General features: G+C 39.7%; 1 protein-coding gene across 1 annotated transcript in view; it reads right to left on the bottom strand.

The window, feature by feature from the left end:
* Positions 1-13,298, bottom strand: part of IGSF10 (immunoglobulin superfamily member 10) — a 93,754-nt gene extending 80,456 nt beyond the window's left edge. The window contains exon 1 of the mRNA XM_079921176.1: positions 13,279-13,298. The gene's annotated coding sequence lies outside the window, so the exon portion shown is untranslated. The remainder of the gene's footprint in view (positions 1-13,278) is intronic.
* Positions 13,299-13,630: the final 332 nt, after the last annotated feature.

Here is a 13,630-nt window from a genome sequence, read left to right as displayed (position 1 = left end):
AAAAGTAAGATGCGGAGATCACCTTCCTCCCCACAGATACACCAGAAATACATCTACGCGTGGAACAACTCCTACGGAGCACCTACTGAACGCTGGCAGAAGACCTCAGACCTCCCAAAAGGCACAGAACCCCCCACGTACCTGGTTAGGGCAAAAGAAAAAACTAAACAGAGACAAAAGGATAGGGATGGGACCTGCACCAGTGGGAGGGAGCTGTGAAGAAGGAAAAGTGTCCACACACTAGGAAGCCCCTTCGCGGGCGGAGACTACGGGTGGCGGAGTGGGGGAGCTTGGGAGCCGCGGAGGAGAGCACAGCAACAGGGTGCGGAGGACAAAGCGGAGAGATTCCAGCGCAGAGGATCGGGCCGACCAGCACTCACCAGCCGAGAGGCTTGTCTGCTCGCGCGTCGGGGCTGGCGGGGCTGGGAGCTGAGGCTCCGGCTTCTGTCAGAGCGCCGGGAGAGGACTGAGGTTGGCGGCGTGAACACAGCCTGCAGGGCGGTAGTGCACCGTGGCTAGCCGGGAGGGAGTCCGGGGAAAAGTCTGGACCTGCCGAAAAGGCAAGAGACTTTTTCTTCCCTCTTTGTTTCCTGGTGCACGAGGAGAGGGGATTAAGAACGTTGCTTAAGAGAGCTCCAGAGACGGGCGCCAGCCGCGGCTAAAAGTGCGGAGCCCAGAGACAGACATGAGACGCTAAGGCCGCTGCTGCCGCCACCAAGAAGCCTGTGTGCGAACACAGGTCACTATCCACACCCCCTTCCGGGGAGCCTGTGCAGCCCGCCACTGCCAGGGTCCCGGGATGCAGGGAGAACTCCCCCGGGAGAACACACAGCGCACCTCAGGCTAGCAACGTCATGCCGGCCTCTGCCGCCGCAGGCCCGCCCCACACTCCGTGACCCTCCCTACACCGCCCCCCCCCCCCCGGCCTGAGTGAGCCAGAGCCTCCGAATCAGCGGCTCCTTTAACCCTGTCCTGTCTGAGCAAAGAACAGACGCCCTCAGGCGACCTACACGCACATGCGGGGCCAAATGCAAAGCTAAGCCCCTGGGAACTGTGAGAACAAAGAAGAGAAAGGGAAAGCTCTCCCAGCAGCCTCAGAAGCAGTGGATTAAAGCTGCACAATCAACTTGATGTACCCTGCATCTGTGGAATACATGAATAGACAACGACTCATCCCAAATTAAGGAGCCCTGTGGATGAAAGGCAATTCGTGCTGCAGCCAGGAGTCAGTGCTGTGCCTCTGAGGTGGGAGAGCCAACTTCAGGACACTGGCCCACAAGAGGCCTCCCAGCTGCACATAAAATCAAACAGCGAAAATCTCCCAGAGATCTCCATCTCAACGCCAGCACCCAGCTTCACTCAACGACCAGCAAGCTACAGTGCTGGACATCCTATGCCAAACAACTAGCAAGACAGGAACACAACCCCACCCATTAGCAGAGAGGCTGCCCAAAATCATAATAAGTCTACAGACACCCCAAAACACACCCCAGACGTGGACCTGCCCACCAGAAAGACAAGATCCAGCCTCATCCACCAGAACACAGGCACTAGTACCCTCCACCAGGAAGCCTACACAACCCACTAAACCAACCTTAGCCAATGGGGACAGACATAAAAAACAACAGGAACTACGAACCTGCAGCCTACGAAAAGGAGACCCCAAACACAGTAAGATAAGCCAAATGAAAAGACAGAAAAACACACAGCAGATGAAGGAACAAGATAAAAACCCACCAGACCTAACAAATGAAGAGGAAATAGGCAGTCTACCTGAAAAAGAATTCAGAATAATGATAGTAAAGATGATCCAAAATCTTGGAAATAGAATAGACAAAATGCAAGAATCAGTTAACAAGGACCTAGAAGAACTAAAGATGAAACAGACAATGATGAACAACACAATAAATGAAATGAAAAATACTCTAGATGGGATCAATAGCAGAATAACTGAGGCAGAAGAACGGATAAGTGACCTGGAAGATAAAATAGTGGAAATAACTACTGCAGAGCAGAATAAAGAAAAAAGAATGAAAAGAACTGAGGACAGTCTCAGAGACCTCTGGGACAACATTAAACGCACCAACATTCGAATTATAGGGGTTCCAGAAGAAGAAGAGAAAAAGAAAGGGACTGAGAAAATATTTGAAGAGATTATAGTTGAAAACTTCCCTAATATGGGAAAGGAAATAGTTAATCAAGTCCAGGAAGCACAGAGAGTCCCATACAGGATAAATCCAAGGAGAAATACGCCAAGACACATATTAAGCAAACTGTCAAAAATTAAATACAAAGAAAACATATTAAAAGCAGCAAAGGAAAAACAACAAATAACACACAAGGGAATCCCCATAAGGTTAACAGCTGATCTTTCAGCAGAAACTCTGCAAGCCAGAAGGGACTGGCAGGACATATTGAAAGTGCTGAAGGAGAAAAACCTGCAACCAAGATTACTCTAGCCAGCAAGGATCTCATTCAGATTTGATGGAGAAATTAAAACCTTTAATGACAAGCAAAAGCTGAGAGAGTTCAGCACCACAAAACCAGCTCTACAACAAATGCTAAAGGAACTTCTCTAGGCAAGAAACACAAGAGAAGGAAAAGACCTACAATAACGAACCCAAAACAATTAAGAAAATGGGAATGGGAACACACATATCGATAATTACCTTAAATGTAAATGGACTAAATGCTCCCACCAAAAGACACAGATTGGATGAATGGATACAAAAACAAGACACATATATTTGCTGTCTACAAGAGACCCACTTCAGACCTAGAGACACATACAGACTGAAAGTAAGGGGATGGAAAAAGGTATTTCATGCAAATGGAAACCAAAAGAAAAGCTGGAGTAGCAATTCTCATATCAGACAAAATAGACTTTAAAATAAAGACAATTAGAAGAGACAAAGAAGGACACTACATAATGATCAAAGGATCGATCCAAGAAGAAGATATAACAATTGTAAATATTTATGCACCCAACATAGGAGCACCTCAATACATAAGGCAAATACTGACAGCCATAAAAGGGGAAATCGACAGTGACACATTCATAGTAGGGGACTTTAACACCCCACTTTCACCAATGGACAGATCATCCAAAATGAAAATAAATAAGGAATCACAAGCTTTAAATGATACATTAAATGACATGGACTTAATTGATATTTATAGGACATTCCATCCAAAAAAAAACAGAATACACATTTTTCTCAAGTGCTCATGGAACTTTCTCCAGGATAGATCATATCTTGGGTCACAAATCAAGCCTTGGTAAATTTAAGAAAATTGAAATTGTATCAAGTATCTTTTCCGACCACAACGCTATGAGACTAGATATCAATTATAGGAAAAGATCTATAAAAATACAAACACATGGAGGCTAAACAATACACTACTTAATAACAAAGTGATCACTGAAGAAATCAAAGAGGGTCAAAAAATACCTAGAAACAAATGACAATGGAGACACGATGACTCAAAATCTATGGGATGCAGCAAAAGCAGTTCTAAGAGGGAAGTTTATAGCAATACAATCCTACCTTAAGAAACAGGAAACATCTCGAATAAACAACCTAACCTTGCACCTGAAGCAATTAGAGAAAGAAGAACAAAAAAAACCAGAGTTAGCAGAAGGAAAGAAATCATAAAAATCAGATCAGAAATAAATGAAAAAGAAATGAAGGAAACGATAGCAAAGATCAATAAAACTAAAAGCTGGTTCTTTGAAAGGATAAACAAAATTGATAAACCATTAGCCAGACTTATCAAGAAAATAAGGGAGAAGACTCAAATCAATAGAATTAGAAATGAGAAAAATGAAGTAACAACTGACAATGCAGAAATACAAAAGATCATGAGAGATTACTACAAGCAACGCTAAGCCAATAAAATGGACAACCTAGAAGAAATGGACAAATTCTGAGAAATGCACAGCTTGCCAAGATGGAATCAGGAAGAAATAAAAAAACGAACAGATCAATCACAAGCACTGAAATTGAAACTGTGATTAAAAATCTTCCAACAAGCAAAAGCCCAGGACCAGATGGCTTCACAGGCGAATTCTATCAAACATTTAGAGAAGAGCTATCACCTATCCTTCTCAGACTCATCCAAAATATAGCAGAGGGAGGAACACTCCCCAACTCATTCTACGAGGCCACCATCACCCTGAAACCAAAACCAGACAAGGATGTCACAAAGAAAGAAAACTACAGGCCAATATCACTGATGAACATAGATGCAAAGATCCTCAACAAAATACTAGCAAACAGAATCCAACAGCACATTAAACGGATCATACACCATGATCAAGTGGGGTTTATTTCAGGTATGCAAGCATTCTTCAATATACGCAAATCAATCAACGTGATACACCATATTAACAAATTGAAGGAGAAAAACCATATGATCATCTCAATAGATGCAGAGAAAGCTTTTGACAAAATTCAACACCCATTTATGATAAAAACCCTGCAGAAAGTAGGCATAGAGGGAACTTTCCTCAACATAATAAAGGCCATATATGACAAACCCACAGCCAACATCGTCCTCAATGGTAAAAAACTGAAAGCATTTCCACTAAGATCAGGAACAGGACAAGGTTGCCCACTCTCACCACTCTTATTCAACATAGTTTTGGAAGTTTTAGCCACAGCAATCAGAAAAGGAAATAAAAGGAATCCAAATAGGAAAAGAAGAAGTAAAGCTGTCACTGTTTGCAGATGACATGATACTATACATAGAGAATCCTAAAGATGCTACCAGAAAACTACTAGAGCTAATCAATGAATTTGGTAAAGTAGCAGGATACAAAATTAATGCACAGAAATCTCTGGCATTCCTATACACTAAGGATGAAAAATCTGAAAGTGAAATCAAGAAAACAGTCCCATTTACCACTGCAACAAAAAGAATAAAATATCTAGGAATAAACCTACCTAAGGAGACAAAAGACCTGTATGCAGAAAATTATAAGACACTGATGAAAGAAATTAAAGATGATACCAACAGATAGAGAGATATACCATGTTCTTGGATTGGAAGAATCAACATTGTGAAAATGACTCTACTACCCAAAGCAATCTACAGATTCAATGCAATCCCTATCAAACTACCACTGGCATTTTTCACAGAACTAGAACAAAAAATTTCACAATTTGTATGGAAACACAAAAAACCCCGAATAGCCAAAGCAATCTTGAGAATGAAAAATGGAGCTGGAGGAATCAGGCTTCCTGACTTCAGACTATACTACAAAGCTACAGTAATCAAGACAGTATGGTACTGGCACAAAAACAGAAAGATAGATCAATGGAACAGGATAGAAAGCCCAGAGATAAACCCACGCACATATGGTCACCTTATCTTTGAGAAAGGAGGCAGGAATGTACAGTGGAGAAAGGACAGCCTATTCAATAAGTGGTGCTGGGAAAACTGGACAGCTACATGTAAAAGTATGAGATTAGATCACTCCCTAACACCATACACAAAAAGAAGCTCAAAATGGATTAAAGACCTAAATGTAAGGCCAGAAACTATCAAACTCTTAGAGGAAAATATAGGCAGGACACTCTGTGACATAAATCACAGCAAGGTCCTTTTTGACCCACCTCCTAGAGAAATGGAAATAAAAACTAAAGTAAACAAATGGGACCTAATGAATCTTGAAAGCTTTTGCGCAGCAAAGGAAACCAAAATCAAGACCAAAAGACAACTCTCAGAATGGGAGAAAATATTTGCAAATGAAGCAACTGACAAAGGATTAATCTCCAAAATTTATAAGCAGCTCATGCAGCTTAATAACAAAAAAACAAACAACCCAATCCAAAAATGGGCAGAAGACCTAAATAGACATTTCTCCAAAGAAGATATACAGAGTGCCAACAAACACATGAAAGAATGCTCAATATCACTAATCATTAGAGAAATGCAAATCAAATCTATAATGAGATATCATCTCACACCAGTCAGAATGGCCATCATCAAAAAATCTAGAAACAATAAGTGCTGGCGAGGGTGTGGAGAAAAGGGAACACTCTTACACTGTTGGTGGGAATGTAAATTGATACAGCCACTGTGGAGAACAGTATGGAGGTTCCTTAAAAAGCTACAAATAGTACTACCATATGACCCAGCAATCCCACTACTGGGCATATACCCTGAGAAAACCATAATTCAAAAAGAATCATGTACCAAAATGTTCATTGCAGCTCTATTTACAATAGCCCAGAGATGGAAACAACCTAAGAGTCCATCATTGGATGAATGGATAAAGAAGATGTGGCACATATATACAATGGAATATTACTCAGCCATAAAAAGAAACGAAATTGAGCTATTTGTAATGAGGTGGATAGACTTAGAGTCTGTCATACAGAGTGAAGTAAGTCAGAAAGAGAGAGACAAATACCGTATGCTAACACATATATATGGAATTTAAGAAAAAAAAATGTCATGAAAAACCTAGGGGTGAAACAGGAATAAAGACACAGACTTACTACAGAATGGACTTGAGGCTATGGGGAGGGGGAAGGGTAAACAGTGACAAAGCAAGAAAGAGGCATGGACATATATACACTACCAAACGTAAGGTAGATAGCTAGTGGGAAGCAGCCGCATAGCACAGGGAGATCAGCTCGGTGCTTTGTGACCGCCTGGAGGGGTGGGATAGGGAGGGTGGGAGGGAGGGAGACGCAAGCGGGAAGAGATATGGGAACTTATGTATATATATAACTGATTCATTTTGCTGTGAAGCTGAAACTAACATACCATTGTAAAGCAATTATACTCCAATAAAGATGTTAAAAAAAAATACTCCACAAAAAAAAATTATGTTTACACTGTGCTGTAGTCTATTAAGTGTGCAATAGCATTATGTCTTAAAAAAACAGTGCGCATACCTTAATTAAAAAATACTTGGGAATTCCCTGGCTGTCCAGTGGTTAGGACTCTGCACTTCCACTGCGGGGTGCACAGGTTGGATCCCTGGTCGGGGAACTAAGATCCTGAATGCCGAGTTGTGCAGCCAAAAAAAAAAAAACAAACTTGACTGCTAAAAAATGCTAACCATTGTCTGAGCCTTCAGTGAGTTAGAATCTTTTTGCAATAGTAACATCACTGATCAAAGATCACAGTAACAAATATAATAATGAAAACGCTTGAAATATTGTGAGAATTACCAAAATGTGACAGAGAGACAGGCAGTGAGCCAATGCTGTTGGAAAAATGGCGCCCATAGACTTGCTCTATGCAGGGTTGCCAGAAACCTTCAATCTGTAAAAAAAAATGCACTAAAAAAAAAAAAAAAAAAAAGAAATCTCTGGCATTCCTATACACTAATGATGAAAAATCTGAAAGTGAAATCAAGAAAACACTCTCATTTACCACTGCAACAAAAAGAATAAAATATCTAGGAATAAACCTACCTAAGGAGACAAAAGACCTGTATGCAGAAAATTATAAGACACTGATGAAAGAAATTAAAGATGATACAAATAGATGGAGAGATATACCATGTTCTTGGATTGGAAGAATCAACATTGTGAAAATGACTCTACTACCCAAAGCAATCTACAGATTCAATGCAATCCCTATCAAACTACCACCGGTATTTTTCACAGAACTAGAACAAAAAATTTCACAATTTGTATGGAAACACAAAACACCCCAAAAAGCCAAAGCAATCTTGAGAACGAAAAATGGACCTGGAGGAATCAGGCTCCCTGACTTCAGACTACACTACAAAGCTACAGTAATCAAGACAGTATGGTACTGGCACAAAAACAGAAAGATAGATCAATGGAACAGGATAGAAAGCCCAGAGATCAACCCTTGCACATATGGTTACCTAATCTTTGATAAAGGAGGCAGGAATGTACAGTGGAGAAAGGACAGCCTCTTCAATAAGTGGTGCTGTGTAAACTGGACAGCTACATGTAAAAGTATGAAATTAGATCACTCCCTAACACCATACACAAAAAGAAGCTCAAAATGGATTAAAGACCTAAATATAAAAGGCCAGTAACTATCAAACTCTTAGAGGAAAACATAGGCAGAACACTCTATGACATATATCACAGCAAGGTCCTTTTTGACCCACCTCCTAGAGAAATGGAAATAGAAACAAAAATAAACAAATGGGACCTAATGAAACGTCATAGCTTTTGCACAGCAAAGGAAACCATAAACAAGACCAAAAGACAGCCCTCAGAATGGAAGAAAATATTTGCAAATGAAGCAACTGACAAAGGATTAATCTCCAAAATTTATAAGCAGCTCATGCAGCTCAATAAGAAAATAACAAACAACCCAATCCAAAAATGGGCAGAAGACCTAAATAGACATTTCTCCAAAGAAGATATACAGATTGCCAACAAACACATGAACGAATGCTCAACTTCATTAATCATTAGAGAATTGCAAATCAAAACTACAATGAGATATCATCTCAGACCAGTCAGAATGGCCATCATCAAAAAATCTAGAAACAATAAATGCTGGAGAGGGTGTGGAGAACAGGGAGCACTCTTGCACTGCTGGTGGGAATGTGAATTGGAACAGCCACTATGGAGAACAGTATGGAGGTTCCTTAAGAAACTACAAATAGGACTACCATATGACCCAGCAATCCCACAACTGGGCATATACCCTGAGAAAACCATAATTCAAAAAGAGTCATGTACCAAAATGTTCATTGCAGCTCTATTTACCATAGCCCAGAGATGGAAACAACCTAAGTTTCCATCATCGGATGAATGGATAAAGAAGATGTGGCACATATATACAATGCAATATTACTCAGTCATTAAAAAAATGAAATTGAGCTATTTGTAATGAGGTGGGTAGACCTAGAGTCTGTCATACAGAGTGAAGTAAGTCAGAAAGTGAAATACAAATACCGTACGCTAACACATATATATGTAATTTAAGAAAAAATAATGTCATGAAGAACCTAGGGGTAAGACAGGAATAAAGACACAGACCTACTAGAGAATGGACTTGAGGATATGGGGAGGGGGAAGGGTACGCTGTGACAAAGCGAGAGAGAGGCATGGACTTATAGATACTACCAAATGTAAAATAGATAGCTAGTGGGAAGCAGCCCCATAGCACAGGGAGATCAGCTCGGTGCTTTGTGACTGCCTGGAGGGGTGGGATAGGGAGGGTGGTAGGGAGGGAGACGCAAGAGGGAAGAGATATGGGAACATATGTATATGTATAACTGATTCATTTTGTTATAAAGCAGAAACTAACAAAAAGTTAAAAAAAAGTAACACTTTGCAGAGACTCACATCGTGGGGAACTGCAGTGTCTGGCAAGTAAAATCTCTTGTGAACAGCCATAGAGTGAATTTGGGAGCAAGTCCTCCAACCCCAGTCAGATCCTGCTTCCCTTAAGATGATGCAGCTCCGTCCAGCATCTTCATTGCAACCCGGTGGGAGACACTGAGTCAGAGTCTCCCAGCTACATGGCTTCCAAACTGCTGATTCACAGAAACTCTGAGATGATAAATGCGTGTTGTTTTAAGCCACTACATTTTGGGAGGTAATTTGTTACACAGCAATAGAGGATAAGAGCATAGTACGCCTAAGGGAGCATTACAAAGAAGAGAGACAAAACCCAGAACTTATATTGTAGCTCTGAGCCTAAGTTATTACTCATATTTAATAAATGCTTCATGAAAAAAAAGAGAAAAACACTGAGAATTTTCTAATTGAGTAGCTTTAATTTACCACAACTATAAACTCACCTTCTCCAAAGTACCTTATAAAGTTTTATTCCTTGGAAAAAGATACAGAATTCCAGGTTCTCAAAAGTATATTTTGGCTGATGTAAACACTAGTTTGACTTTAACTCTAAAATGCTGTTTTCTATGAAATAAAGAAAAAAAGAGGAAGAAGAAATAATGATTTACCTAGAATTTTCTCTCTAGTTAGGGAGGAAGATGGGTGGGTGGAGGGGAAGTGGATATGTACAAAAAGCTTAGGCAAATCTTGAATGAGAAGTCTTCAAATTCCTATTAAAACACTAACTACTGGACTTCCCTGGTGGTCCAGTGGTTAAGATTCCACACTTCCAATGCAGAGGCCACGGGTTCCATCCCTGGTTGGGGATCTAAGATCCCACATGCCGCACAGCCAAAACAACAACAACAACAACAACAAACCCACTAACTACACAAAAAATAATCATAAAGGCAGTCTTACTAATTCAAGTAACCCAAAACTTGCACTTTCCCCCCCCCTCTGTATTGTTTAGTGATGGCTTTTGTTTATGGAAAATTAGGAATGATTTTATGATCAAATAACAAATATAATTCAGGAATACAATTCTTTTTACTTTGGTTCAGTGCTTAATAATCAACTTTTGATTATAACTACATTTGATTGTACTCACAAGATAATTATCCTTTAATATTAGAAATACTGGAAAGTTTACGTTTTGCTCACAGATTCTGCCCAAAGCACAGCTTACATTAATGACAACTTTTGTGCCTCTTAATGGTAATGAATTATATTACACCTCTGTAAAACACATGTGCCAGTGTTTGCTGGCAAAACTAGATAATTAGCGGGGTTTGTCTAACAACTGTATTTTCTTTAATGCAGTACCATTAAATCACAACCACATTTCAGGGTAAAATATTCCACATGTTTCTCAGCAGCTTTCTGGGAAGGGCTTAGTACTTCTGTAATTCAATATTGGGTTTTTTGAGAAGCATAGAAACAATTATTTGAGAGCACACTCAGTGTACGCATGGTAAGGAAGAACATTCTCCCGGTCTGGCTACTCACTATCACATGAAGGAAAAACACCAATGCATATGCTGAAGTTTACTTGGAAAATACAAATGACATCATACTTTGCATCACAATCTAAGACATACATAACTTCTTCTTCTTTCTTTTAAGTGAATCTTATTCTCTGAGCATAACAGATTTAGTACAGGTTACTCTAAAACTGCTATCTCTGCAATTTAGAAGTTATGATTGAAATGGAAAAATTTCTGTGCTCAAAGTACCAAATCCTAAATATATTCTTGTATAACACAGAAGGTCATTTACACAAATAGAATTATGTAAAAACTAAACAGGGACCTTGGGAATGAAATCTGTGACTAATGACTAAGAATATGATCTACCATGACTATTGATGAATATTCATGACTTAATTAAAAACAAGCCAAGCTTGGAAATTGTGACATTTGAGCAGTAATACCAATTCTACATTATCCATGAAAAATCAGAGGTAAAAATGAAGAAATTATTGAGGCTGACAACCCACAAATCTAATTTTCATTGTTTTCTCCATCAAACCTTCCTAAGAGCTAATGACAAGCAGGCCGAATGACTAATTTGATATTCACCATTTTTATTCCCCCTGACTACTCATAGCTGGAAATATTCCCGAGGAGTGAAATGGCCAAAAGGCATCCAGCCAGAAAAGAAGGGGGACACAAGCCAAGGGTTGTGGATTGCTCACAAATTGGTTACTTAACCACCAAATAATATAATTTTCTGGAAATTGATGAACTGTTTCTAGACAACGTTTTTTATTGTGTGTGTACATGTATGTATGTGTATATTTATATATTCCCACTTCCTGCCACATCTACACTAGGCTGAGTAGGACCACAGTTTCATCTTGTACTTCTGATCTTAAAGCTTCTTTGTGTTGAGATTTGATGGAGTATTACTATATTTGCTTACATCTACAATACCACTGGCCAGTATTGGCCTATGATTAAGTTTTAGTATGATGCATGTGTCAAAATCTATATGATGACATAATAGTAAAGAACTTATGTAATACTTTGAATATATGGCCCTTATAGAAGCCATCCTTGACCCTGAAAGACAGGACAAATTCCTTGTTGGCTTGTATGCAGGCTTCCAGCAGGTAGCTATTACTGGAAGGCCACATAGCTCATCAGCAGTTCTCAAGTCAAGTACTATGAGCTACGCAATGTTTAGGACATGAAGCTGTAAGAGTAAGCATCAAAATTTTAAATTCAGACACATTTTAGGTTTTGATGGGAAATGAACTAAAAAGCAGGTTGTCGGTTCATAAATGGAATAAGCAGGTCATGGCAGGGGGAAATGAGGTGGAATTTTTCCCCACAATGGACCAAATGCTTTGTGTATTTTCAGTAAGTCTACTTAGACCTGAACATCCTGATTATTTCAATTCCAACAGCTCAGTTTCCCTCAATAGAGGCTAATATTGGTTCAGGAATGGGCTACTAAAATGGACACCTTGCTCACATTGTATTTGTTTTTAGTAAGGTTTTATTTGGAAAGATGTTTCACTCAAATGTTTACTTTTAAAATTCCTTAATATGCAGAAGGGAACCACAGGATGCATTTACATTGAAAGTGGTAGCAAGTGATACATTTTACTTTTGTACAGGCTTTTCAGCACATCTGCAGATAATTAGTTAAACATTTGTTCAAATGAGAGAAAGCATACAGTTCCTTTGGCGATGTATTTCACTTGAATTATTAATCTTGTTGAGAGAGTCTGGCAGCAAGAGCATTATACCCAAAACAATTCTTTCATTTTATTTGACTTAAAAAAACCTTGCCAGTGCTCGCAGTAGATCTTTTACTAAAAGGTAATGCTGACAGAGAATTGAGTGAAAGCATACATTTAGAATACTTAATTAAATGATGTCAGTTTGCCACTGGCAGGGAACTGTATTGTTTTCTGCCATAAAAAAACATGTGGTGGGCTTCCCTGATGGCGCAGTGGTTGAGAGTCCAACCTGCCAATGCAGAGGACACGGGTTCGTGCCCCAGTCTGGGAAGATCCCACATGCCATGGAGCGCTGGGTCCGTGAGCCATGGCCGCTGAGCCTGCGCGTCTGGAGCCTGTGCTCCGCAACGGGAGAGGCCACAACAGTGAGAGGCCCACGTACCGCAAAAACAAAACAAAACAAAACAACAAAACAAAAAAAAAATGTGGCTATACACAGTAAATATTTCCAAGGATCCAGAGAACTGATTTCACTTCTTCTCACCCAATTCTCAGTAATAACAATCAAGGATTACAATATAGTTTTTGCTATTGAACTTGGCTGAGTTCTTTGAGGTCAGACAATGTGCTTTCAATATCTGTGGTACTCTGTATAAGCTCTCTACAAACCAGGGTGTTGTGTTCATAGTAAATGCCTAATTAATGTTTTTATTTTAATAATTTTTGGTCCCTTGAGAGCCATAGAGATGGGATGCTCTACCTGGGCTACCAAGTCTCACCTGGTGATGCTCTTACCTCTGCACATTGCACCCAAGTGGTTCAGCTCACACAGTTCGAGTACCTCATTCACTCCAAGTCTATGGCTTCTGATGGGACGGAAATGCACTTTGTCACGTGTCTGAGCTGTGAAAACCAACAAATAAAACATGAAACCTGCAGGCAAAGAAATGTACTTCTAAAGGCCTGATAAATGTGCTCACTGCCATGTTATATATAACAGCAAGTTATAATCAATTCCTAATTTAATGGTGAGGAACTTGGTGTCCTTAGATTTGGATTGGACTGAAGTTTAACCTTCTTATTTTGAATGGATGAAATGTGTAGTGTAAATAAAATGTGAACTAGATTATCTTTTTGAAAATGGTTA

The sequence above is a fragment of the Stenella coeruleoalba genome (assembly GCF_951394435.1).
Source record: "Stenella coeruleoalba genome assembly, chromosome: 5".
Lineage (NCBI taxonomy): Eukaryota > Metazoa > Chordata > Mammalia > Artiodactyla > Delphinidae > Stenella > Stenella coeruleoalba.
This window is presented reverse-complemented; position numbering and strand designations above follow the sequence as displayed.